The 24,524-nt window shown below is 45.2% G+C and overlaps 1 protein-coding gene across 10 annotated transcripts in view; it reads right to left on the reverse strand.

The window, feature by feature from the left end:
* The window catches only part of RREB1 (ras responsive element binding protein 1), a 135,210-nt gene that overhangs the window by 81,239 nt on the left and 29,447 nt on the right, over window positions 1-24,524 (reverse strand). For 4 of the 10 annotated variants that reach the window (XM_048072154.2, XM_066992460.1, XM_048072153.2 and 1 more), the window contains one exon: window positions 2,143-2,268. The exons of the other annotated variants lie outside the window; for them this stretch is intronic. The gene's annotated coding sequence lies outside the window, so the exon portion shown is untranslated. The remainder of the gene's footprint in view (window positions 1-2,142; window positions 2,269-24,524) is intronic. 10 annotated transcript variants of the gene reach the window in all.

Here is a 24,524-nt window from a genome sequence, read left to right on the forward strand (position 1 = left end):
TTTTCCATTTTCTTGCACAAAATAAAAATGTGCCTCTGAAACAAAGACAACTGCATGAGCAGCACGCACCAATTTCAGAAGCCTAACTTTCTATTTGCAATAGGATATAGGAACAATAAGGATACTGGGCCAAATCACTCCTTCCTGTGGGAAAACCCATGGCAGAAAGCCTTCAGGCAGGAACATACTGAGAGGTTTCTCTTGCAGATTTTTTTTTTTTTTTTAAATAAATGCATCACTGAGGATGGGGAAATGTTTTTTTTCCACAGACCTAAGAAGCCCAGGGAATCCGCGAGGCAGCAACCAGCACGGATGCCCTACACCAGGCTGCCTTCAGGACTGCAAGCCGCCTCAGCTCACAGTGAAGGCCTCAGCTCAGAGGTCGTGCTGATGGAGCCTCCTTCCTCCCTTTCCCCAAAAGAGAACAAAGACCTCCAGGAAAGAGGGACAAACAGGAAACAGGCTGGCAAACAGTGCAGCCTCAGGTTGCATTCAACATCTGACCAAAGCCTCTAGGAAACAGGGAAGTGGTCACGAGCATTCAAGTCATCTTCTACTTTGATGAAACCCCCCCCCCCGAGTCATCCTCTCTTATGAAAGCAGAGAGTGCTAAGACATGTGAGGAGAAAACAAACAAACAAACAAAAAAAAAAACACAATACAAAATCCCCACAGCCCTCTTTGCCTGCCATATCAAGAGACCCGGCTCCCTCCACTTGATGCTGTTTCTAAAACCATGTAACTGGGGCAACTGCAATCCCACTGAGAAACCTGAGGGGCCTTCAGCTCCTCCTCCTGCCAGAGGCCCACCCCTGATGCTGCACATAACCAGCTATTGGGAGAGTCACCAGGAAAGCAGAGGGCTCACAAGACAAAAAAAAAAAAGGGAAAAAAAAAAAAAAACTTGTTGCTTCCCATTCAGTCTGTACAGGAAGACACTTGCTAAACCTATTTCCTCCTCTGGGATAAAGTGCGACTCCACTGTATGCTAAAGCTAAGCCCATCAGCAGTTACTTCCCCCCTCTACTTATATGTATTTATTTATATTTAATTTTTTTGTTTAAAGACCACTCTCAACAGTTACATCTGCTTCTCCTTCTGGTGAAGAGCATCACAGATGAAGCAAAAAGGAGAACATGGGCCACAAGGGAAGGAAGAAGAAAGGAGAAGAGATGATGAGTCTTCAGAGTCACAGTCACTTGACTTGCCAGGGAGAGGTGGCTACACAAGCGTGGAGTTGGTACAAATCCCTGCTCCAGTTTGCTCCACTGTCTCTGCACATGAGCTCTCCCTTCGGAATAGATAGGAAGAAATACACAATACAGGCAAGGAGGGGGAAAACCTTGCATGTAGCACAAAGCTGCTCATTGTTCTGCCCTAAAAAAAAAAGTCCACATCAACGTTAAAGTAGAAGCCATGCACTAATTGGGCCGGGGAAAGATTAACACTCTCCGCCAAATACTTTTATTGGTTTCATTAAACATGCCGCAATACGTAGTACAGAACACAGTGGGAGGAGGAGAAATGGGGGAAACAAATGACTGTTTTAGGAATGCACCCCCCCACACACATGCATTTCAAACCACGTTCTCCCATGAGGCCCAAACAGGAATCCTGAGCCTTCCTCATCATTTCCATCTTAGCAATGCTATTAGCTTATTCAAGGCTTTCCCGCTTTTTTTTTTTTTTTCCCTCAGTGGTAGAAAAAAAAACCAAGGATCACTTAAATGAAGGCCAGACCTTCTAGTATACAAATTTAGACAAGAACAGAACTTCAAAGAGGGATATCGCATTTGAATAAACAAAAGTTTACAGTTTACCCTTGAGATTATAATACCTAAGAACTGCTACACCACTTTCAAAAACGTTTCTGATGCACTGGTCTCATACCAAGTTTCTACCCGGAGGAGCAGATTTTCTTCCCAGAGCACAAGGTGACACTCCCAAGCACAAACAGCTACTCCCACCCCCGGAGATGTGCACATTGCCCCAACTGCTTTTTGAATGCGATTTTGCTTCAAAGGTGGCAGGAAGGAAAGAGGGTGAAAATGCGTTGTGTGGGAAGAAAAAAGGGTTAATGCTATTCAAAGACACTGCCTCAAGGCAAAGGAAAACCAAAAGAAGAAAGTTTTCCCAACTGACCTTTTTAATACCAACTCTGCCCTTGCTACTGAAGTGTTGGTGCTGACTCGGCACCCCAGCGGTAGAGAATTATACTGGCAGCGTCACCTCACTGTCACCACTGCTGGAGCACCAGTACAGAGCAGCCTACGGGGAAAGGAAGACAAGCATAAAAAAAAAGACAGTGGCATGGGAATATTTGGTGGTCGTTTGTTCGCTTATTATTTGGAAAAAAACAGACACTAAGAATATTACCCCAATGTTTTTGAACTTGTACCTCTAACTACAATTTTCTTCCAGGGACAATGGGGGTGGACGAAGGGGAAGCCAACAAAACAAACCTTCAAAAACACCAACCAAAGAGAGCTATATCTGTGGAAAGGCACTCTCTGAGCACTAAAAGACAGATTGCTCATCTTCCTACTTGACCTCTTAGAACTACTACTGATACAGTTGTTTTACCTGTGTTAGCATACCTTGCCCTGTAAAATAACCCTATGATCCACCATGGCCATATGCCTCTTCTTATTTAACATAGACACAGACAGATACGCACAGACACTGAATAAACAAGTGAAGCACATGCTCATGGCCATGCCTTAAAGCAGAGCCGGGGAGCACTACCTGTTTGCAGGGCAGGGCAAGGGAGGAAGCACCAAACGAGCAAGAAGACCCCTGTGTATACAGATCATTTTGTACACTGTTGTTACAACACCTAACTGCCAGTCTAAATTTTGAATATTCAAGTATGTTTACTCCTCTGGTTTTATTCCTTCACATGCACGATGAGATATGCAAGCACATCTAGTTTATACGCAGGTTTTGAAATCCATGTCTGGATGACTTATCAAACGTTAGTGGTCCCCAGGACTTTGACTTAGCTGACCAAAAGCATCTCTCATAAAACACACTGGAATTTGAACTCTGTTACTGCCTTAAGTGAACTGCAACTCTGAATCATCATGATACCCTGGTACCGTGCTGATAAAGTCACACTGAAAACAAGGAAGCTACACTAATCTAACAAGCAGATGCTGTACTGGCAAAGAGAGGCTTCCTGGATGAAATTCTCCTATATTTTCCAACTGGTTTACAGCAATACAAGGAGACACCAGGCAGCATTAATATAAGACGCATTCATACCTGTCTCCTTGGCCCCATGCTCAGCTTGCTAACTTGCTAACTTATATAGCACCCCCCCGTTTGTTTCTTTCACAATGGCTGTGTGCTGTGGGAATGGCAGCTCACACAAGAGCCTGTGGTCTTGCTAGGCTAGAAAAGAGAAGCGAGGCACACACTGCTCGAGAGCGAAAGCAAAATCTGACGGCCCCCAGGCCCCTGATGGGAAAGCCTAGTTCTCTGCCAGGAGACTCTGTACCTCCGGGGGTTCGGTCTCAGCCTGCTCGAGCTCCCCTCCAGCATAACTGTGCCCAGGATGGCCACACCACACAATACGCACAGCCCTGCAGGAACTGCAACCCCCCCTTATTTTGTCTGACCAGCTGCTGAAAAATTTTGAGATTGCCTAACGCCTTATCCCTCCTCCCCCATACCAAAGACATGTCTAAAAGCTGTTCCTCATCCTCACCGTTTGTATCAGCTTGCGGGTTAGCACCTGGCCCTCCAGGCAGCCTTTGTCACCAAACTGCAGTCAGCTTTGAGAACTTGTTCAGGCAAAAAGGACACTGAGATTTGAAGGCAGCTTAACAAACTTGGGGCCACGAGAGCTGCTTTCAGACACATGCAAAAAAATGAAGACGGGAAAACAGCGAAGTAATGCAAGCAACTATAAACAGACGTCCCTCCACTCCTTCCCATGTACAAACGCCCCTCCATCCTCATCCTTGCCGGCTCCCTGTGCACCATCAGGGTGCAAGGAGGCCTCTGGGGAGGGGTTCAACTCCCCGAAATGCGGCCAAGGGAGCACGCTGGGTAAGGCGGGCCTTCGGCGCTACCTAGAGCGTCCCCTCCCCTGCTCCCTCCCCGCGTGCCGAGCAGGGACACAAAAGCAATACTGTCTGTCCTTATAAGCTCTGCTTTGCATGTGTTCAGCAAGCTAGGACAGCTGTGTGGACAGCTCGCAGAGTTCCAGGAAGTTGATGTGTTTCTTGGCTTCGACTCCAGTTTATTTGCCTTAGATGAAGTGGCGACCCAAGAAAGTCCCTTCGCATCCCCCCGGGTGGGCAAGACGGTGGCGTGCCTTGAGACACAGCGCAGGGTCTCTCCTCTGACCGACAGGCCTTCCCCAGCCCGGCCGCCGCAGCTCTCCCTTGGGCCGGGGCTGGCTTGCATCCCGCTGGGCGAGGAGACACCGTGGGACGTGGTGCAGGAGAGCGTGGGAGCCCGGGACTGCGATCCCCCAGCAGAGCCTGGGCCTGGAGGACCCAGCCCCGAACGCATGAGCGATGCCGGGCTGGTGTGAAGGAGAGGGCAGGTTGGGCAAGCAGTGCTGCACCGTCTGCTGCAACAGACACTACCCAAAAGGAGCTGAGGAAAACCCAGGAAAATTTAGCGGCGGGGGAGCCCGAAATGATGACCAGCAGGCACCCCTCGGCTTTGCATGTCCCCCTGCTGAGATGGGATGTGTGCCTCAAGGAGCTGAGCCCCTCCAGCAGCCCTTAGGGAAGCAAAACCGCACTCGCTGCTGCTGCTGCTGCCTGAGAGAGGGGTAAGGGATGTAAAATGAGGAAACAATCTGAAGCGTAGCAAGTAGAAAGCCCTGTGTTTTTTTTTGTTGTTTTTTTTTCTTTTTACATTTTTGCCTTGCGCTGAGAGGAAGAATCACAACACAGCCAAACCCAGTAAACTTAAAACCCTGGGGGAAAGAAACAAACAAACAAAAAAAGCTATACATTGATGTGCCATAACCTAGACAGCTAAGCAAGCACTGTGCTGAGAGAACAGGATGCTTTCCCAAGAGTCTGAGGGGTGAGCTAGACGGACTGCACTTGGGAAAGCCAGATGGAAAACATTTCAGAGTAAGAGAGAAGAAAAGCCACCTCCCCTCCAGCCAAGGCAAACTGCTGCATCCCTCAACTCCGATGAAGAAAAGGATGCAAGGACAGGGTGCGGGCAAAACGGGACGCTCAAGTCTGCCGGGTAGCTGTGACGGAGGTGCTGGCATCCCTGACAATATATGGCCAGTCTAAACCACGGGATGTCTTGTCCTTTTAAGGTGGGCCAAAAGCAAGCATCTGTGCAGCAGCAGCACAGCACGAGCCTGCAATCAATAGCCCCTGGTGTCACTTAAAAAAAACAGGGGCTTCTGTGCCTTACCAACTGGCTGTGCAGATGCCCAGGCACCCACCCGGCGGGGAGACAATCAGTCTGGTTGTTCCTCCTCGCAGCATCACAAAAGAATAAGGAACAGTAACAGCGAGAGGAAGAAAAGCCACGAAACACCGCCACTGTGCCGCTCGCTGGCAATCGGTGCCTGCAGCTGTTGGGGCAGGGGGGGCGGCCCGGCCCCGGCCCTCGCCCCAGCAGCCCTGATGGCCAACAGCTCAGCCAAGGGCAGCTTCGGACCCGCAGTTCTGGGCGAAGGTCCCAGGCAAAGCTCTGAAGGAAAGTGGTAGGAGAAATGAGCAAATGTTTTGCTCCTTCACGCCTGTTCTTCGCACATAGCTGGAGCTGTGCGTGTGCAGCAGGACAGGTTTGGAAAGGATTAGAGAGGCAGGATGAATCACACAGAGGAAGGCACAGAAAATCTCCTGTGCCAGTGCCCTGTTTCTTGCGCAGCACCCTGGTTACAATCCTCTTCCTCCAGGGACGGATTTAAAGAAGGCTTCACTGAGACAAGTTTATATTTTTTATAAACTGAAAACAGGGCATGCTAAACCAGGAAAAGACATTTTTCTTTTGCACTATGTACTGCATGGAGTTTCACCACTGTAAGTGCATCCACACACAGCAACATTCCTTGTGTAGGCAAGCCCAGAGGGGACAGCATCAGCTCACTTACTGCATCCTTTGCAGCCTGACAGTGCTGGTTGTGAGACAGGCGCCAGCACACTCCGCATGCAGCACCTTACCAGGTAGCATGCCAGAGTACTCTACACCTCACAAGGTAACAAAGTAAAATGATGCGCAACATGAAAAGAAAGATGGAAATTACAGGGATTAAAACTCATTTCCTGGTGGTGGTGTTGTCAACCATCACAATTTTATCACGAGCCCTGAAAAAATCTGATGGTATTACATTACTGCACAAGAATCTCAAACTTTTTTTTTTTTTTTTAGGCAAAAGTTCTAGTTTTCCGGGTTGTGGAGAAAGGACAGAAACATTAGATGCTCAACAAAATAAAAAAACAAACCAAGGTGAATGGTTTTGTATCTTAAAGGCTCAAGCTTTTAAGGATAATCATGACCTCAGATGCTAAACCTGAATTAACACACAGATATCAACATGGAGTCCTTTCTTTGTACAGTGCGTTTTGTACCCTGTAACATATACCCTCCAAAACGAAAATGGCTTTTTTTTTTTTTTTAAGGAACAGAATCGCTACATCTCGGCACGTTTCTAACTTTTTATTTAAAAGCCAACACAGCTGCACTCTAATGCTACTTAAAGATGAGAGCCTCCACCAAATTACCAAACTCGTTTTAAGCAGAAAGGGATTCAACATGCAAATGTTTTGCAGAGAGAATGATTCAAGAGTTTGCAGCTCTTCTTGCTGCTCTTTTCCAGGGAGCATGACTTGCTGACAGGATTAACTACTGCCAGGCTCACGAAGCTGGGAGACAGCTGCCACATGGCAGCCATTTATTACAAAGCTCCACTTCTCTAAAGTTAGGAAAGGCAGACGATTTCATCTGTGTTATCAGCAGGGTTCCTCTGCTCCACAGGCTTTAGCGACTAGGCTTTTTCTAAACAAACACCTCCTTTTCTCCCTCACCTTGTTAACATCATTATCTTCCTGTCTTCTGTATCTGGTCAGCACAGGAACTATTCCCCCTATCACACTTTCCAAACAAACAACAAAAAAATCTATAACCAAGACAATTTAAAATGTTCAAACACACACACGCTGAAAGAGAGTTTTAATTAGAAGGTTTTAGTTTGACATTTTAGGAGGGAAAACCACATGTCACAAGTAGGAAAGAGAGATGTGCTGGAGCAAAGGGAGTCACAAGTGTTCTGCACAACCCTCATTCCTTTTAACGTGAGCCTCCAGTGCAATATCCAACACAACTACACAGCTTTTCCATGAGCAAGACAACCTGTAGCGCTCCTCATATCCCCACACCAGGCAGACCCTGCACAGACCCACAAGCCAAAGCCACCCTCCTGCTCTGCACTGCATGAGACCAACAGGTTTTAAGTCAACCACCTTTTACAATCTGCTAAAGACCAGAAACACATATATGCCATCTGCATCATCTCCATGTGATACTAAGTTTAGATGACCATAGGATGCCGTTCTCCCACTATTTTCAATCAGAGCCAAGAGATAAAAGCTAGGTGTTCAATTTTACCTGGGGTGTTCTAATTCAATGTTTGCCACAGGTGCCAGAGTACCAGAAATCACTCAAACTGGGGCTTATTGCCTCCTGATGGTGAAGGAAGAACCCAGCCTTAAGAAAAATGCCTCTCCCCATCACTGATGAACAAGTTGCTGCAGCCCTGTGCGCACACCCACCAGCTTATACCAGCTGGGCTGGTAGCCTCCAGGGTTGTTTGTGGAGCTCTAAATTCTGAAACAGTGTTTGCTTCTTGTTTTAGTTAGGTAAATTAGTTACAGCAGTAGATGGTGCTGGCAAGCAGGCAAAGCTGAGATCCTCACAGGAGAGCCAGCAGGAAAAATTTAAACAGCAGAACTACTTGTCAGTGGTATTCTTCAGTACAAGTTTTCATTCTATTTTGAAATAAACACAGTGAAACTAACCTGTGGGAGGTGCTTCCTGCACACTGACAAAATGAAACAGCATCTGTCAATTTTCATAGAGTGCAACACACACGCCAAACTAGAGCACAGAAATCCAGATCTACAATTTTTATGGAATTCAGAAGTCCCTCAGCTTTATCAGATGAGTACAAGAAGCCTCCTCAGAAAAGACATCTCTCTATCTAATCTGAAAAAGATGCATACTAAAACCAAGAATTGCCTACGCACTCACAAACATAAATCCCCCTTCATCCACAACTGCATCCAGCTGCTCACCTTCTACGTTCCTTGTAATATAGCTTTTGCTCTGGGACTTTAAAAGCCTAGCAGGCATTTCAAAAGGATTTTACAAAGTACACAGGCCCGGCCTTGTAAAAGCTCATAAGGACTCCATGGAGGTCATCATGGAGCTTAGACAGTCTGCAAACAGCATAATCCATGTGAGGTGGTGAGGTAAGGAATGACCAAAGTTGGGCGGATAGGCCTGAAGACTTCTGCAGCAACTGGCTCCTCCAACACTGCTGTAGCCCCTGGAGGAAACGCCTGCTGATCTTCAAAGCTCTTCAGTGGGAACAGTCTTAAGTTTCCTGAACACAAGCATTCCGGTGGCAAGGCCACAAGCCTCGTACACACGCAGAGAAAAACACAAAATCAAAGTTAAAAAAAAAAAAAAAATCCACTAAGGTTAATAACTGCAAATACCAGCAAGACTGACTCTCTATTCTGCAATAAGCTGTCAGATCCACCCAGCAAAGTTTTGATGCTCCTCGGCACCACAGCCACAGAGATTAGGTAGCAGCTTACAATCTCTGCAGCTTTCTTTTGTCTATCATGGGCACTGCTCCCCATATGTAGACTTCTGGAATGCAATACTCAGTTGTTCAGCCTAAGAGGGATGCTGCAGCCTGTAGGTGCACAAGGTATCCACTGTAACTCTGCCAAGACCACTGCAGTGTAGACCCGCAGGCAGAATTTTAGGTACAGCCCTCAGTTGGCTGACGGGCTGCACAAGTGAGTATGAGTAAAGGGGAGTCTGGACACCTGCACACTGCAAAGAATTGCAGGAAGTTTATTTCAGGAAAGCTGGGAAAAAAAAAAAAAGGAAAACAGACAAAATTGTGAACAGGTTTCTTCACTAAGTGAAGTTTCAAGTTGCTATTCCTCCAGCCAAAAACGTCTGCTTCTGGTCCAAAATCATTCTTCTCTTCCAAAAACACAATTTCACTGCTAGTGCTTCACACATTACCATCAAACAGATGACACAGACAATTCTTCCCACAATTTATGTATGAAAAGGGCAGCTTATTTCCTTCTGCTCACTCTCATTGACTTGTAAGATTGCACACCAAAACATTAATTTGGAACAAAGTAGTATGAATTACGCAAAGGTTCAACCCGATTCTCTAGCAGTTGTAGACATTAACCATAGAAAAAAAATGACCAACAACACGCGCAAACAAAAAAAAATTGACCAAGTGACCTGTGCATCCACTCATGGCCACCCCAATTCTACAGAAGAAGAGCAACAGTTCACTAAGTGGAACCTTGACCAATTGCTTTCACTTGTGCACACATAGCAAAGCAACATTAAATTATCATAATCAAACTTGTGATACTGAAATTCATACTTATTTTCATGAGTGATGTTCCCACATGAACATTTTCTCAGTCATATACATACACACCCACACAGCCATTTTCCTTTAATTCTGAAAATGAAATCACCTTGCTTTACAGTTTTAAGCCAGTCCATATTATGGCAATATATATATGTTTACACTAATCTTGCTGAGGTCATTTAGGATCTATTCCATGACAAGCGGTAAACAAGAACAAAAGTGTTTTAAGAGAGCCAAAAAAGAAACAATAATCATTGGAGGTGGTTCTTTGAATGGGGTACAACTCTTTAAAGGCACAAACTGTATTGCTACCTAACTGACGGATCTCATCCTCCAAACTTCACACAAAATGGATGTTAATTCCAAGCAAAAGTAAAGGATGAAGAAAACCTCAACACCAGAATTCACACTTTCACTCAGATACTAAATAGCAGGAGCTATTTTCCACTTCCAGTTCAGACATTATTACTCTGTATTGTTTTATAAGCCTTCTGAAGCTCAGCTGTTCAGTATAAAGAGGTACATGGGAAGAAGTTAAGAAATCAGCAGCAGTCTCACCTGTTGAGCAGAAAAGGGCATATCTGAATGAGTTAAAACAAGAAACTAAAAGGAGAAAGAAAAAAAAACACCAGTCAAATAAATAATTTTTCACGGTAAGGTGAAAAACTTTTCTCAGCCTACCCACCCATTTCACACATGGTAATGTGGAACTACCATTCTACCAAAAATTAGAAGACAGTCACCGGATTTGTTTCCCTCGTTCGTTCATCTGAACTTCAAACAGGGTTTCTGAAGCTAGAAGATTTTACCAGCCCAACTTACTGACAGCTGAAGACAGAAATGAGGCCTTTCCTCATTTGTTAGGGTCTTGCATGACACAGAGACTATGGAGGTAGACACTTTCATAAACAGAAGCAGCGGCAGCAACATGTTCAGCATATTTTGCACCGAACTTGAAATGTTATTCAATACAGATCTAGCAGAAAAAAATATGAAAGCTGGCAACTTCAAAAGTTCCTCAGCAAATACAGCCCTTTAAAACTCCCCACAAAACACTAAAGCATGGATAATTTCTGAAATAGCAAGGTCTTTAAAATAAGCAAGCTCCTGAAAGGGTGGGGTAGTTGGGAGAGTTATCACACCTCTGGGGGAAGTCAGAGGCTCTATCTTGGCAGCGTTTCATTCCTTCATATACCCAGGGGACTGATTAGTTCATGATAAGCAATTAGGCACCCCGGGGAGGCCAGTTAACTGTCTTACCAAAACAAAAAGGCTGCACAACTGTAAGTCTCACTAGATTAAAGAATCACTATCTGAAGAACAGCAAATTTGTGTTTGTTCCCTTCTACTGCAACTAGCAAAGATTACATTTTGCCTACATATGGCACACACAGATCTTAGAAATCCCAAATTTGAGCACGTACTTGCTGCTAAATTGGTAACAAATGCTCTGAAGCATTTTCTTTCCCAAGACACCAGTGCTGTGATGCAGGAAAAAAGGGGGAGGGATGGAGGGGAGGAACACAGTAAATAGTGATTAGAAGACTTGAAATAGTAATCTCATTCAGTTAAATTTGTTTTCCTCATTGTTAAAATAGTGCCCAATCAAGAATAAGCTGCAGAAAGCGGAACCTGGAAAGGCCGTACGTGGGAGGCTCCTGCTCACTGCGAGGCACCTATGTATGTCAGGATCTTGCCCATGTTAAACATTGATCTCCGGTGAAGCCGAGGGCCGAATTTGCGTTTCACCTGCCAACTGATGTAAAAGCTCCAACAAACACCAGAATGACGATGCTTCTGACTTACATCAGGCCCAACATATTTCAAAGTACTTCGACAGCTTAAAATATGAAGGAATGCTTTTCAATAAGATGACCCCCTGTTCTTTTCTGTCCTTTTATCTTTTCTTAACAGTTTGCCATCCAGTGATAGGAGGGAACCCCAGCTGCATAGCCTGAGCTTTTATCTTCTGCTGACCATGCAACAACACAAAGCTCAGTGCTGGATTTCCTGCTGCTTGCCTAAAAGGGCTGTTCAGCTTGTTTAAATATTACTTGCCTTGGGAGCCTTGGAGTTGTGCCCAAGCACTGTACTGTATCTTCCCAGCATCCATTTCAGCATGTACTTTAAAGGTCTTTAGGTTCGATGTACTATGCTCTCCCTCGCTACAGGAGGAGCCTGATGCCTCTAGAAAAAAATAAAACCCATACAACTCCTCTCTCTCTCACTGTTCCCCCCATTAATCCCCATGCCTCATTCTGTTACACAGCTAACAGAAGTCCCTCTTCATCCCAAAAGCATGCAAACATATTTAGTTCAGTAAACTGAACCAATTACAACCAAGGCAAAGACATTCTGGTATGAAAGGCCACAGCTAGGAAGAAATCAGATGCCATGTATCACGTACAGCAAGCTATTAATGCCCCGTCAGCAAACAACCGAGAAAGTACAGTACCAAAAGTAGGCTTTTAGGCTGAGCTGTGGTAAAGCAGCCTCTTGACGTGCTAAATTTAAGAAGTCTCCACAGTGGATTTTAGAAGTAAGAATCTTCAGACAGGACCTTCTCAGAATTTGTGAATTTAACACGAAGTCGCTTTCTTTCCTAGTTCAGCGTGGTGATGAAAATAAACTGTGGCTTTTACAAAAGCAAGTAAGGACAATCAGCCTTTGCAGATTCTTTCAAAACCCCTCATTTTCACAATTACTGTGCCGCTGAGAGGCTGAGTTCTGGCTACAAGGTCAGCAGCAAGATAACCTTGGCCAACTGAGAAGATCTGCATCAGCCCAAGCAGGGCGCGAGGCGGCCACCCATGCAGCCACCCCGCAGGCCTCACTGCTAAACCGCCGATACGGATGGAGGAGGAGATGCAAATCCATTTCAAAATCTATTTGTGGAAGTCATGGACACAGACGTGCCAATAAGAAAAAACTGTAGCCAATACCGATTGCAAGAACTGACCTGTAAGAAGACGTCTCTCTGCTGAGATGCAGGAATACATGTACCCCACACAAGCTGATTTAGAACTACAGCTGCAAGGAAACTCAAGGTTAGAAGTGGAAAACTGTTTTTAATCCATTCTGCTTTGCCTCAGACTGCAGAGTACAGGCTGATTTAACCTGATGTAAGCCACGGCTGTCATTCAGAAGGAGAGACAAGCCAGTCCTCACTTCACCCCTCAGCTCCAGCTACACCTTCCCCCTCCAGCATTGTGCCAGTCCTGGCATTTGAACAGCCGCACAGTGATCTGGGATCATGGAATTGGTCACACTGTTTTGGGATGTGTGGTTTTTGGGGGGTTGTTTTTCTTTATATATGCACAGACATACAGTTTCATCAACAGCCTTCAAACAGGGTAGCTGAAGCATCGTCAAATTACACCCTCTATTTGAGTGCGGGATGAGAGACCTGAGCAAGAATGTTGTCTGTAACTCTATTCCTGTGGTGCAGCAGTACCAGGGAAAGATGAAAAGATGTCGTGGAATGAACTCACTGCCAGCTCCATCTGCAGTCCCTCCTCCTGCTCCTCCTCTCTCCCTTTGCTCCAGCTCGGAGTTCGTTTGCAGTCCTTCTGCCACTGAAGAAAACTCCTTCCACTTAAAAATCTACCTGAAGTTCAGCTCTCCAATTAAACACAGTGAAAAGAATCTCACAATAAAATGAACTATGACAATTAAAATGTCTGCACTGCATCTCTCCATGGAATCCCTGGAAGAGGGGAGCAAGAGAGCAGGAGCAGTCCCAGGCAGTCAGTTAGTCATTTTCTACTTGCCTGTCCAATCTCTCCCAAATCAAGGACTGGGTGTACCTTTTGTGCAGTGCTAAGCACAAAACAAACAGAAGTCTACAATATCTCCCTCTGGCCTCCCTCAAATTTTTCAGGGCTGAATAAAACTGCATTTTCAACCTTTTTTTGCTTGTAAACCTCTGTAAATGACCCCTTCCCCATGCACAAAGATGAAGTTATCCCCCTCCAAAAAAAGTACAACTCACGCTTTGCTAAGCCACATCAGTAACAAAGATGAAACAGTCTGCCACCACGTGCCACCACATGTCTCAACCAGAGCTACAGAGTACCTGGTAAGTAGGGCAAACTGCTCACCTGGAGTTCTCAGGTATTTTAGAAACAATATTTACAAACCTTGGACCCTTGGACTTAACGTGCAGCACGGTGGGAATGGCACACATGCTCCCACACCGGCAGCATGACCACCTCCAGAGAGCGGCATTTATTGTACGGTGCATCACCTCAAGGGGATGGGATGGGACAGAAGTTGAGAAAAGAAACTAAAGCTGCATGGAGAAAGGACGTGTTGCCTGGCTGCATGTCCTCAGGCGCTGCTAGCTCACATTGCTTGCACCATCTGATCACTCAAAGCTAAACATGGAATGTAGGTAGCAAGTCATAACGCTGTGCAGGGCTGGAGACGTGACCCATCAGCTGTTTCTGCATTATAATTATTGCACTGGGGTACAGCAGGACCAAAAGTTTGCCTGCGCAAATTTCTGTGACATTTTAATTTGTTAAAAATAACAATAGAGGCTGCATACCACTTACAGATTTGAGATTACACTTGCTTCTCTGCAGGCCCAGCACACCCTGTTTAAGTCCTCAATCCTCCAGACAAGTGGAGGGACCAGAATTATTTTGCTTTAATCAAAACAGCATTAAGAAATCAGATTTCACAGGGCTGTGATCTCTGCTCCCCAAAACAGAAAGGAGTTTCAATCAAAGAAAGCAGTGCTCCTGAACCATCACGCTCTGCATTTCTAAACAGACTTGGTCATTTCCCCTTCAAGCCACTTCTGCTCCCATGCTTTCTCTCGCTCTCATCTTATTTTTAAAGTTTCTGCTAGTAATAAAAATAATTAAAAAAAGAAAACCTTGTTGCAATACCATCGTTTCCTTGTATTATCATATTCTCTAGTGAACTTATTAATTTTCAGAGTGATCTTGACCCTCAGCTCCCATGGGCCTCAAGTGATGCAAACGGTTTCTTTCAGCTCTTCCTCCATTTTATTTTTGTCCTAACATGCACTGACTACAAGCACAGAGCTAGGTTTTGCAACCTTGGACTGAAAATGCAAATATCTTCACTGGTACAGCTGGAAAGGAACACTTAAATTTTAAGCAATTGGATTGTTACTTTTACATGTTCAGAATTAAGCAAAGCCCAAACTGTACAAGTAATTTAAACCAATACATATTCAACATGACTTACTCTTCAGGCTTTGCCCTACGAGTGAAGCTTCAGTTATTAAGAACACAATTTGTCACACTGTAACATTAATTTTAGTATGACAAGTCAGCAGAGAAACAACAACAAAAATTGTATTAAAACAGACCAAGAACCTGCAGCAGTATGCGGACAAACCGTTTATGTTAAATGAAATGTTACAGGCAATGTAAACCTTGATAGCACAGTCCCTTTCCAAACAACTGCAGGCCAGAGGGATGCTTTCAAGATACTCACAGCTACTTAAAGCTTCCCATTTGAGCATGGACTCCCTCTGCCCACCCCTTCACCAAAACAACTGAACAAACACGTTAGCACTTCTAGATAAAGGTGACTTCAAAGCAAAATGCTTGTGAGGTCTGAATACAAAGGGATACTCCCCAAAATTCAAAGCTGCCATTTTTTGCAAGAGCAGAGATGTACTCAGATGCAAGGTGGCTATCAGGAAGACAGCAGGAAGGGAAAAGTACAGCAGTAAGCTACAAACGTACCCTTGCAGGTCAGAAAAGCACACTCGCGGCTAATAGACCAAAACTTCTGTTAGCACCAGAAAAGCACCCATCTCTAAGAAACCACTTCCTATCCGATTCTCCCCATCCCCTCCCAGACAGCCTGCTCCCTATTGTAATTCAGAACAACCAGGCAACTGATCTCTAACCATCCATCAGAAGAATTGGCTAATACAATGTCACCCGGCCTACCACATGAACAAAAACCACTAACGATTCAAGCCGGTGGTTAACTGCACGTTTTTGCTTTACTGACGGTATTGCACCGACGAGGGAGGGTTCCCTTGCCTTTCCACATACGCTGCTCTCTCAGAAATCCGCCCTGCACAAACTCAGATTTACAAATATGTATACAAATACCCTACACATTTGCTTCCACCTGGTGGATTACCAGAGACTGAGAGGATGGCGTTTTTTAGAACAAACACGTAAACCCACCTCTAAGATTAGATGCATGGTAATTCTGTGGGCAACGGTGGAGGGGAAGAGTGGTTGGGTTTTTTGGGGGGAGGGAGGAGGTTGCAAGAAAAGGAATACAAATCGCTATTTAACCCCTTTTCAAACTCATTTTTTTCTCTCTTGGAAAGCAAACAAAAAAGTGATTTTTCTTTCCTTTTGATGAGTTTCTCAAAACAGAGAAGGACACAGCTATTCAATACTGCTCCTGGTGCTTAATGTGAATAAATGTCTTCAATCAAGTGTCTTGTCAAAGAACGTACAGAATACTCTTTCTGCTGTGTCTACTTCCATAATCAAGCAATAAAGGAGTTATTTTTTAAAGTGTATATTAAAACACACACTATACACATATACTGCATATAATCAAAACAAAAAATAAAATAAAATCCTGAACTGATTTATTAATTGCTAGCCTTAGCAGTGGAAACCAGGGGTTCTTTTAACGCTTCAGCAAAGCAAATGAAACAGATCAGGGAGTGTCCTGAAATACTCTCTGCTGCTAAACCTTTTGGACCTAGTTTCTAAAAACTACAATACCTGCAAATGCAGCTTTGCAGTCACTTCCAGTTCCGTTTTCATATGCATATTTTTAGACAGCAGCCGCCTTCGCCCTGTGCGTGCAGCACCGGTGGTATCTCATCCTCTGTGCTCTCAGCTCCTTTTTGCTCCTGACTGGAAGTGAAGGTGGTGAACACTTCTGCAACCTTCCTCTGTTTCTCTCTCGCACCCACAGCAGCTCAGGAAGATGTAGGCAGGCCATTGCAAACCACACTGCAGGGCTCATAACAAATCAAGGCCTCGGCCTTGCAAATGAATTCATACCAACAGGCTCCTTCTACGGGAGAGACCCATTAACATCAACAGAAGCTTCTAATCGGCATGGCTAAAAGGTCCCTGGGCAAGCTGCGGTCTGCAAGGGAGGGCTACAGGGCCCGTCCATCATCAGGCTTATTTACGTCATGTGCCCAGGTATTTATGAACTCCTGGGCCTCTGTTCTAATTTAAGAGACCAGCTGTGTTTGGCAAGGTGTGCAAATCTCACCAGACAACTTTCAAGCTACCCTTACTCCATATGGAACGGAAGTGCCTATAAAGCTCAACACATCCACGAGAAGCACATTGTCATCTTACACCAGCAAACCCCTCAAACAGAAATTCTATACCCTTATGTCACAGCGCAAGAGAAATATTTGGGCATTCACCACATTTTTTGCTAGTGAAAGAGCACGCAGATACACAGGTACACAAGACTGCTAACTTGATAAGGGGCTAGGTTGCCAACTTGAGTATTCACAGAGCTGAACCAACTTAATCCAGTCTGGGGTCAGAGGGACTAGAGGATGCTTGGCTTTCATCATCCCTTTTTCCCCACACATATTACGACAGATGTTAGGAACAGAACACACCAGACTAAGCGTCACTGCTGACACCTCTGCTAGCTTATTCAACCATTAGCTGTAACTGCAACCTCCCACCCCCTTCCGAAATCTCAGTGCTCCCGCAATAGTGCTTTAAGGACTAGAAAAAAGATCAGACTTTCTCCTCCTTTTTAGGTATTCTTGGTTTGTTTTGTCTTCTTTCTATTAAGTTTCTTAAGAGAGGTCACAAAAGAGAATTCAAAACCCGAAGTTACTTTTCCCTTAGTTGCATTCTTAAAAATGACTGAAGGATTTTATTATTTTTTTATTACTTGTTTTTCTTTCAAACAAAACAAATGTGGCCTGAAGCTAAACACCTGAAATGCGGTGTTTCAGTGCAAATGGTTAAAGCTTGGTAGAACTGTATGCAAGTGAAAACATGGCTTGTAATAAAGCTGCCTGGTGATCTCCAATTGAAAATACTCCTGGCAGCCCAGCTTCTTTCATGCAGAGGAACTTACCACCATTCTCCACTCCTGTTCCTCATGGTTCTCCCAGTATACCTGGAAATTAGGAAGCTAACTAAGCTCCCTAAAAACTGGTTAGGTCAGTCCCTGTCAATCCCATTCCAAACCAGCACAAGTGGACAGTTCAACCCCTTCTCAAAAGATGAAATGAAGTCTTGGACTCCACTGGTGGAACTGCCATCAAACATCAAAAATATCTTTTTTCCTCAAGTCCAGTTGCTGTCATAGCCCCTCATCTCAAGAGAGATTTTCAATGCATTTTTGGCACTTGCTGACTTTAAGCCCATCGGAAAAACTCCACTCATGGTTGTTCACGAGTCAGAAAATGTTTGCTTGGAAAAGCAAAGCAGAGAAAAGCTGCACTTCTCTCACAATCACTCGATTCCAAGAGCCACAGGCTTTAGCACTGCCAGTTTCCCATCTCATTAAGTGTCTTGCAATACTTATTTTGTAATCGTTTTCCATGCTGTCTACACAAAAAGCTATCTCGGAAGCCATAAGAACTACATTCCTTACACGTGGACCCTTTCCAGATTCACCCCAATACTTTCTGTGCTTAAGGTCCTATACATTCATAGATCATTCCAGACCCAGCAGTTAATTCGTTTTCAAGTTGTCTTAATTTTGAGGTTAAACACTTTTTAAACTTCTCCATCCCTGATGTTCCCTTAACTCTTTCAGGGAAGTCTGCCTCCCGAATTCTCTCAGTTCACTGTTGCGACAATGCCACTACAGCATCCCAACTTGCCCTCTGATAAACCAGAGCCAGTTTGCATTTTCATACACGCGGAGTGCCATTTGCATTAAGTACTACATACGCAGCACCTTTCTTTCCAAGAACTTTTGAGTGAGAAGTCACTCATTTTCCAGTTTTCCCTTTTCATCTCCTTCAGGACATGGACACTTCTTCCCCTTCTCTCCTCAGCACTTCCAGTCGGAACGACCACAGCTCGCGGCCCCCTTGGGAGATGGCAAGGCCTTCAGAGTGCCACTCAATGGCTGTTAGCTACCAGCCTCACCAAGGTTTGGACAAGACACAAAGCACACACACTCTTCCAAAAACTTTGAAACCCAAATGCAAATTCTCTGCCCATCATCTTGAAGGCCAGGCAACAGAAATGCTAGTAAAGGATGTCCCAGTAAGAGAAGTCCTCAGCTAGCTGTCTGAGGGCTCAAGACTAGTCCTTGGGAGGAGAGGACAGAGACGCTGCCACCACTGGTGGAACATACGGGGCTTCTGAACACCTCCCCCCCTTAGCTTCTCCACAAGATCTTGTCCTGCTGGCTGGGCCCCACATCCACCTCACCACAGCCCTTACCTCTCTTTGACCTAATGAATGAATTATAGCTGAGCACCACTAATGGTGGCTTGAACTCACATGGACAGTGTGTGCGCCCTCTTCTCTTCCTCCAGCTATGCCACAGACATTCTGGGGCTCAACAGTACAAACTCAGAGTTACAACAAGAAATAAACCGGTAGTCACTTCCCGAGGTCAGAGTGTACCTACAAACACAGGCACACAATGCAATGCACAAACATTTATTTTCTCTGCATACTTTAATGTCCTTGGAAAGCTTTTTTAAGAAAAGGAAGAAAAGAAAGAACAAAAAAAGCCCTGTCCTTCCAATTTCTGTGCAAGGAGCAAGTCCTCCAATACTCCCTTTGTGTGCTTAGAGCCCTGTAAGCTGCCAGAAATAGTTGAAGGATGGGGGGAGAAGAAAGATTTCTGTGATGAATCCTCCTTTTCAAAAGGTTTTAGAATTAACTGTATGATCAAACAGATGTAGTGCATTGCTCAAATCAATATGAAAACTCAAAATGTAAACTCTTTCAAAAATCGGTACGGCTTTAGGTTTTCTCCTTCTACTTATTTACAGTTTCGACAGGAAATGATGAATTGTTTCCCATAGAATAAAATGAGTTTTCAACTTCAAGATACAATTTCATACAGGACCTTTGCATCTTTTCAATGCATTCATATCACAGACTCTATGGTACAAACACGAGGATGCATATCTGCAAGGTTCATAATCATACCTTTGCATCAAAAAGGTTACAGACCAATCTAACTGAAGGTTGTTTTCTTTTAATACATACAATTCTGTATCACTCAACCCATCTGCAATCTGTAGTACTGATATCATTTTACACAGGAGACAAGAGGAGCCACATTTCTCCCTCAACCAGAAGCAGCAAATGCACGGAAGTTAACACAAAACCAGTCACAGATGCAAGAATCAGGCCTTCAGGATGGTGCACTACTGTCTCCTGCATGGTTAATTTTGATGAGCTTGTTGAAGCACAGTCTTTAGCCAAGTGCTTTTTCATACTAACTTATCCATAGAGCAGAGATGATTAATCATCATTTATTACTCACCTTCTGGCAACACCCACTTTACACTAGGCACCATCCAGACTCATCAGGAAGACAGTCCCAGTCTGATGGTTCTGCGATAAAAGGGAGCCATAGAAACGAGACCCGATCCCAATGGGCAGACTACTGCAGACACCAGCAGTACTCCACACAGCTACCAGGCTCTGCCAGAATAAAGCTGCTCACAGGATACCTTAAGCACACATGCAATTCTTTCAAAAAGTGACAAGGTATGTAGTAAATACACCAGCTGTACCTACTTTCACTGCCTGCCAACTCCTACGGGTGTTACGGTACAAATAATTCTTATGAAAGGATTTTGCTGAAGAGAGATGGTGAATCTTCACAGACTTATCGCAGCAGTTAAATGATCAGAGCACCTCACTTGGTTACAGTACGTAGGAAAGTAGTTATTCTCTTCTTCTGGAGCATTAGTAACTTCTCAAACAAAGAAGCCTGATTGAGGCAGACAGTGAGGGGCTTATCAGCTTAGGAAATTGGAAGGATGGTCCAATTAACTGCCAAGCAGTCAGACATAATTCACTCTGACGAGGCCAATGAGAGGCAAGTCAGAGAAATGCACGTCCTGTCCATTTATGTAACGCCTAAACATTCCCCTGCTGCAAGCTCTCCCCTTCTGGGAGCTTTGCCTAAATGAGGAGCAGGCCACTGGGGGAAAATCCACCTGTATCGATCTGCACCTAACCGGCACTCTCTCTGATTTAGAAATCATCTCAGTGCTGTAGGAGGCACCGTCACTCACTAAACTGCTGGAACCAGGTGCTAGCAGCCATCACCAAGCAGAGAGACAAAAAGCTTTGCGCAAAGCTATCTTGGGTCCATACCACTGTGCTATCTTCTCATAGACCAGGGAAGGGAGCAAAAGGCAAGCAAAACCTACCCCAGTCTAGGCAGACAGGCTTCATCTCCTTTTCCCAAACCACTTCTGCTAGCACAAAAAGAGTCAGAATGTTACTGAAAGTCATTTCACAATGTTAAAAAAAAATAAAAAGAAAAAAGCTGTAGGCTATCCATACGTAACAGCTGATTAAGAAAGCTGTGAATCCACCTCAGTGCTGATTTTCACGTCCTCTGCTGTGCTGAGTACACTGCTACTGCTGGGTAAACAAAAGGAGGGCACAGAGAAAGAGGAAGGGCAGAAATTCTACAAAAGATGCTAGAATGAAAAGAGAAAGTTCTCAATGAATCACAGCTCGAGCTTGGGACCCAACCCATAGGAGGCAACAGATTATTTGAAGTGGAGAGAGGAGAAAAAAGAAAAAAAAAAAAGAGTCGATGAACCACTGATTCATAAATATGAGCTTCGTCTGACATGTATGGTAGGAGCAGCATCTTTGCTCTGCAACAACAGTGCATGCACAGGACCCGGTCCATCCTTCGACAGGCAACTTGTTCTGTGCAATCTTCGTTTTTCAAAGCGCCAGACTTACGACTGTCATGGTCAGCACCACAGGCTTTATGCTCTATGGGCAGGACTATAAAAAAAAAACAGTTGTGGGGAATATTTATGTTACATATGGCACCATCCTATTTGTCAGCCGGTTACCAGGAGCTGAGGAATCTGCGCGGTACTGGTGAAGTCGCCTTGCGGCAGGGTGTTATAGCGAGCACGAACCAGACTATATATGGTATGTTTACTGAACGATTAGGCATAAACATGTTACAGGAGAAATGATGTCTTGTATTAGACGCCGGGCTTGCTGCTGCAAGGCGAGCTGTCTCGCTCGGAGAGCAGTTTGTCACATATTCCTCATATGCTCCTGGCTGCGGGTGCCAGTGAAACCTCTAGAAAACAGGAACAGGTTATGCTGCAAGTAATGATTAACTACAGGGAGTATCAGCCCGGCAAGCTCCACCCGCCAGCATTCCCCATCTCATTGCTTCTCTTCCTCCCCCGCTACTTTTCGGCTCGGGCCATCCACAAGGCAGCCAGGCAGAGGGCACGAAGGCGCACAGGGGTGCATGCCGCGCAGAGTGCTGCCTCTGCTGCAGGATGACGGGCACAGACAAGTGCACACTCTCTTTCTTAAGAAACAGCTGGCAGCAGGCGAGCGAGCACTGCAACTCCCCGCCTGCCCCACATGTGAGCCACGAGTCCACGCAAGACTATTTCATAATGGGGGGGGGGGGGGGGAATCCTGAAAGGGTAGAGGGAGGAGGGTGTACTAAAGATGCCTTAAAGTGCAGGAGAAGGTTCGTATCTGGCTTCAGAGTCCTGCCTAACCTGTTCTGTGGTATGTTTCGTTTAACTCTCGTTTTGTTGGTCTGGGTTGGTTTTTCTTTGGCAGCCAGAGCTGGGTTGCAGCCCCTTCTCTCCTCTGACACCTTTCACACTCCATCGCACTCCAGCACAAACATCGGCCCACGGAAAGGAGACGCCAGAAAGCAAAACGCCGAGTCCGTCACAGGCTGAAAGTGGACACATAGCTTCTTTATGATAGGGAACTGGATCTTCCTTATCAACTCGTCAGGACCGCCAGCCCTCAAGCGCCAGACTTCCCGCCTTTGTCACTGCTTTTCTACGTTAGCAACTTCTGCAGCACCTCAAAAATAAAAACTATGCAAAGTGGTAAGGGGTGGGGAAACAAACAAAAAAAACACCAACCCCAAACCACACACCCAAAGGACTGCATGCCACGAAAATCTAACCAGAGTGCGGTGAGGGGCAGCAGCAGTGATCGCAGCATCAGGACACACTTCCATCACTGCAGCAAATTTATTTCTTCCTTGTGAACAGTATGCACAGGGTTAATGGATAGCCTGAAGATCAGAAATATACCAGCTAAGCAATGCAGGCATCAACTCAAAGCTGTGCGGGGTGGTTTTGACACAGGCTAAGCAGTTTCTTACTGATGGCAAGAACATGTTTTTGCTCGGTAGCCATTTTAAGCAACAGTTGTAGTAATCATGGGAGCACCGTAACAAAAGAACCAGGGGCAAAAACATGGTAGAGAAACAAGGACCCCTAAAAGCTCGGCAACACATGCACAACTTGATTGCAACAGCACCATGCGTGAACTACGCTGAAAGAAACCAACAAAGAAGAAAGATTATTAAATGACCTTCAGAGCACAGCAAATCCCTCAGAGCAATGAGTGCTGGGCATAAGAAATGTCCTGGTTTCCAGTCAGTTGTTTCACATGTTTTCCGGGGAGTTTTCATGCTGTGGGAAAGGTTTCTAAGTACACTGAAAGTAAGCCTACAACATCCCCTTCCACTCCCACAGCAAGTATGCAACCCATAAAAGATTAAAGTGCTGCAGACATATGCTTGAGCTGAGACTCTTTTTTTTTTTTTAAATTGTATCAACAGTTTAGTACTTGATGCGTTTTATCAAACTATTTTGCCATCCCTTTTTTAAGGCAGTGGGGGGAGAAATGGAGCACGAGTGCGAGACGCATGCAGCCTGTAAGTTGAACAGTTTTACAGATGTATTTACGATACTACTTGTCTTTGGGGGCTTTTCAGGCCAGGGTTGCCTTTGTCTCTGCGCACTATACGCTAGCCAGCTCCTAACAAATGAGCAATCACAGAGAAAGCAGATCTGGCTCCTTCCCTGGACCTGCTAGGAAGCCGAGACACGAAGATGTGCCTGAAATATTTCCCTCCGGTTACTAGAAACGAATCTGATCGATCCCTTTGGTCACACGAGTCCTTGAAGTCTGCTACAACTATTAACTGTGCTGCAGTCACATGAAAGAGAACAAGCTTCCCCCTCCCGCCCTCATCCCGTGGGCAACAGTATGTGGGCAGTGAATATACAGAGAAGAGGGGGGCAATGGAAACATCCACAGAAAGGCTGCAAAGCTGTACTTTTTATTATTTCTCTTTAGCAGAGGGATTATTACATTTCAGGCAAGCCTGCCCAGTGCTCAGTCGTTTGGGTACCCAAAGGAGGGTGAGGTGGGGAATCCCCATCTTCTGCACCACTGTCTTCTTACAATCAGGAATATTAGGGGTGCTTCTAGTTTTCCCCATTTCTTAAACACCATGAAGATGGAGCAGGGAAAGCATTTTTACCGATGTAAAAGTGGGTGATCTTTGAGGCAGTGGTGTTGCTTTGTAGGTGTTCTTATGTGCTGGGGGCACTCAGCAGGTACGTAAGTGGAGAGATGGGGGAAGCAATGCCTTGTGCTTCCGAGGAGAAACTCCTGGCATTGAGACAAATGAGGCAGGCAGCGTGGACTAAGCCGTGACTTAGCTGCTGGGGCCAGAGCCTCACGCAACCTCCCTGCTTTGCAGCTTGCACTCGCATAACTGCACACGGGGGCTGCGCTTTCCAGAAACTGCGTTTAAGGGGAGAAGGGGAAGGGTGGTGAGAAGGCAAACAAACAGCACAGTACCCACTCACCCACGGCCGACTCTGCCCCCACCGTAGCACATTCACTTTTGCCAGGAGGCTGCAGCTGCCGCA

The sequence above is a fragment of the Anser cygnoides genome, chromosome 2, assembly GCF_040182565.1.
Source record: "Anser cygnoides isolate HZ-2024a breed goose chromosome 2, Taihu_goose_T2T_genome, whole genome shotgun sequence".
Taxonomy (NCBI): domain Eukaryota; kingdom Metazoa; phylum Chordata; class Aves; order Anseriformes; family Anatidae; genus Anser; species Anser cygnoides.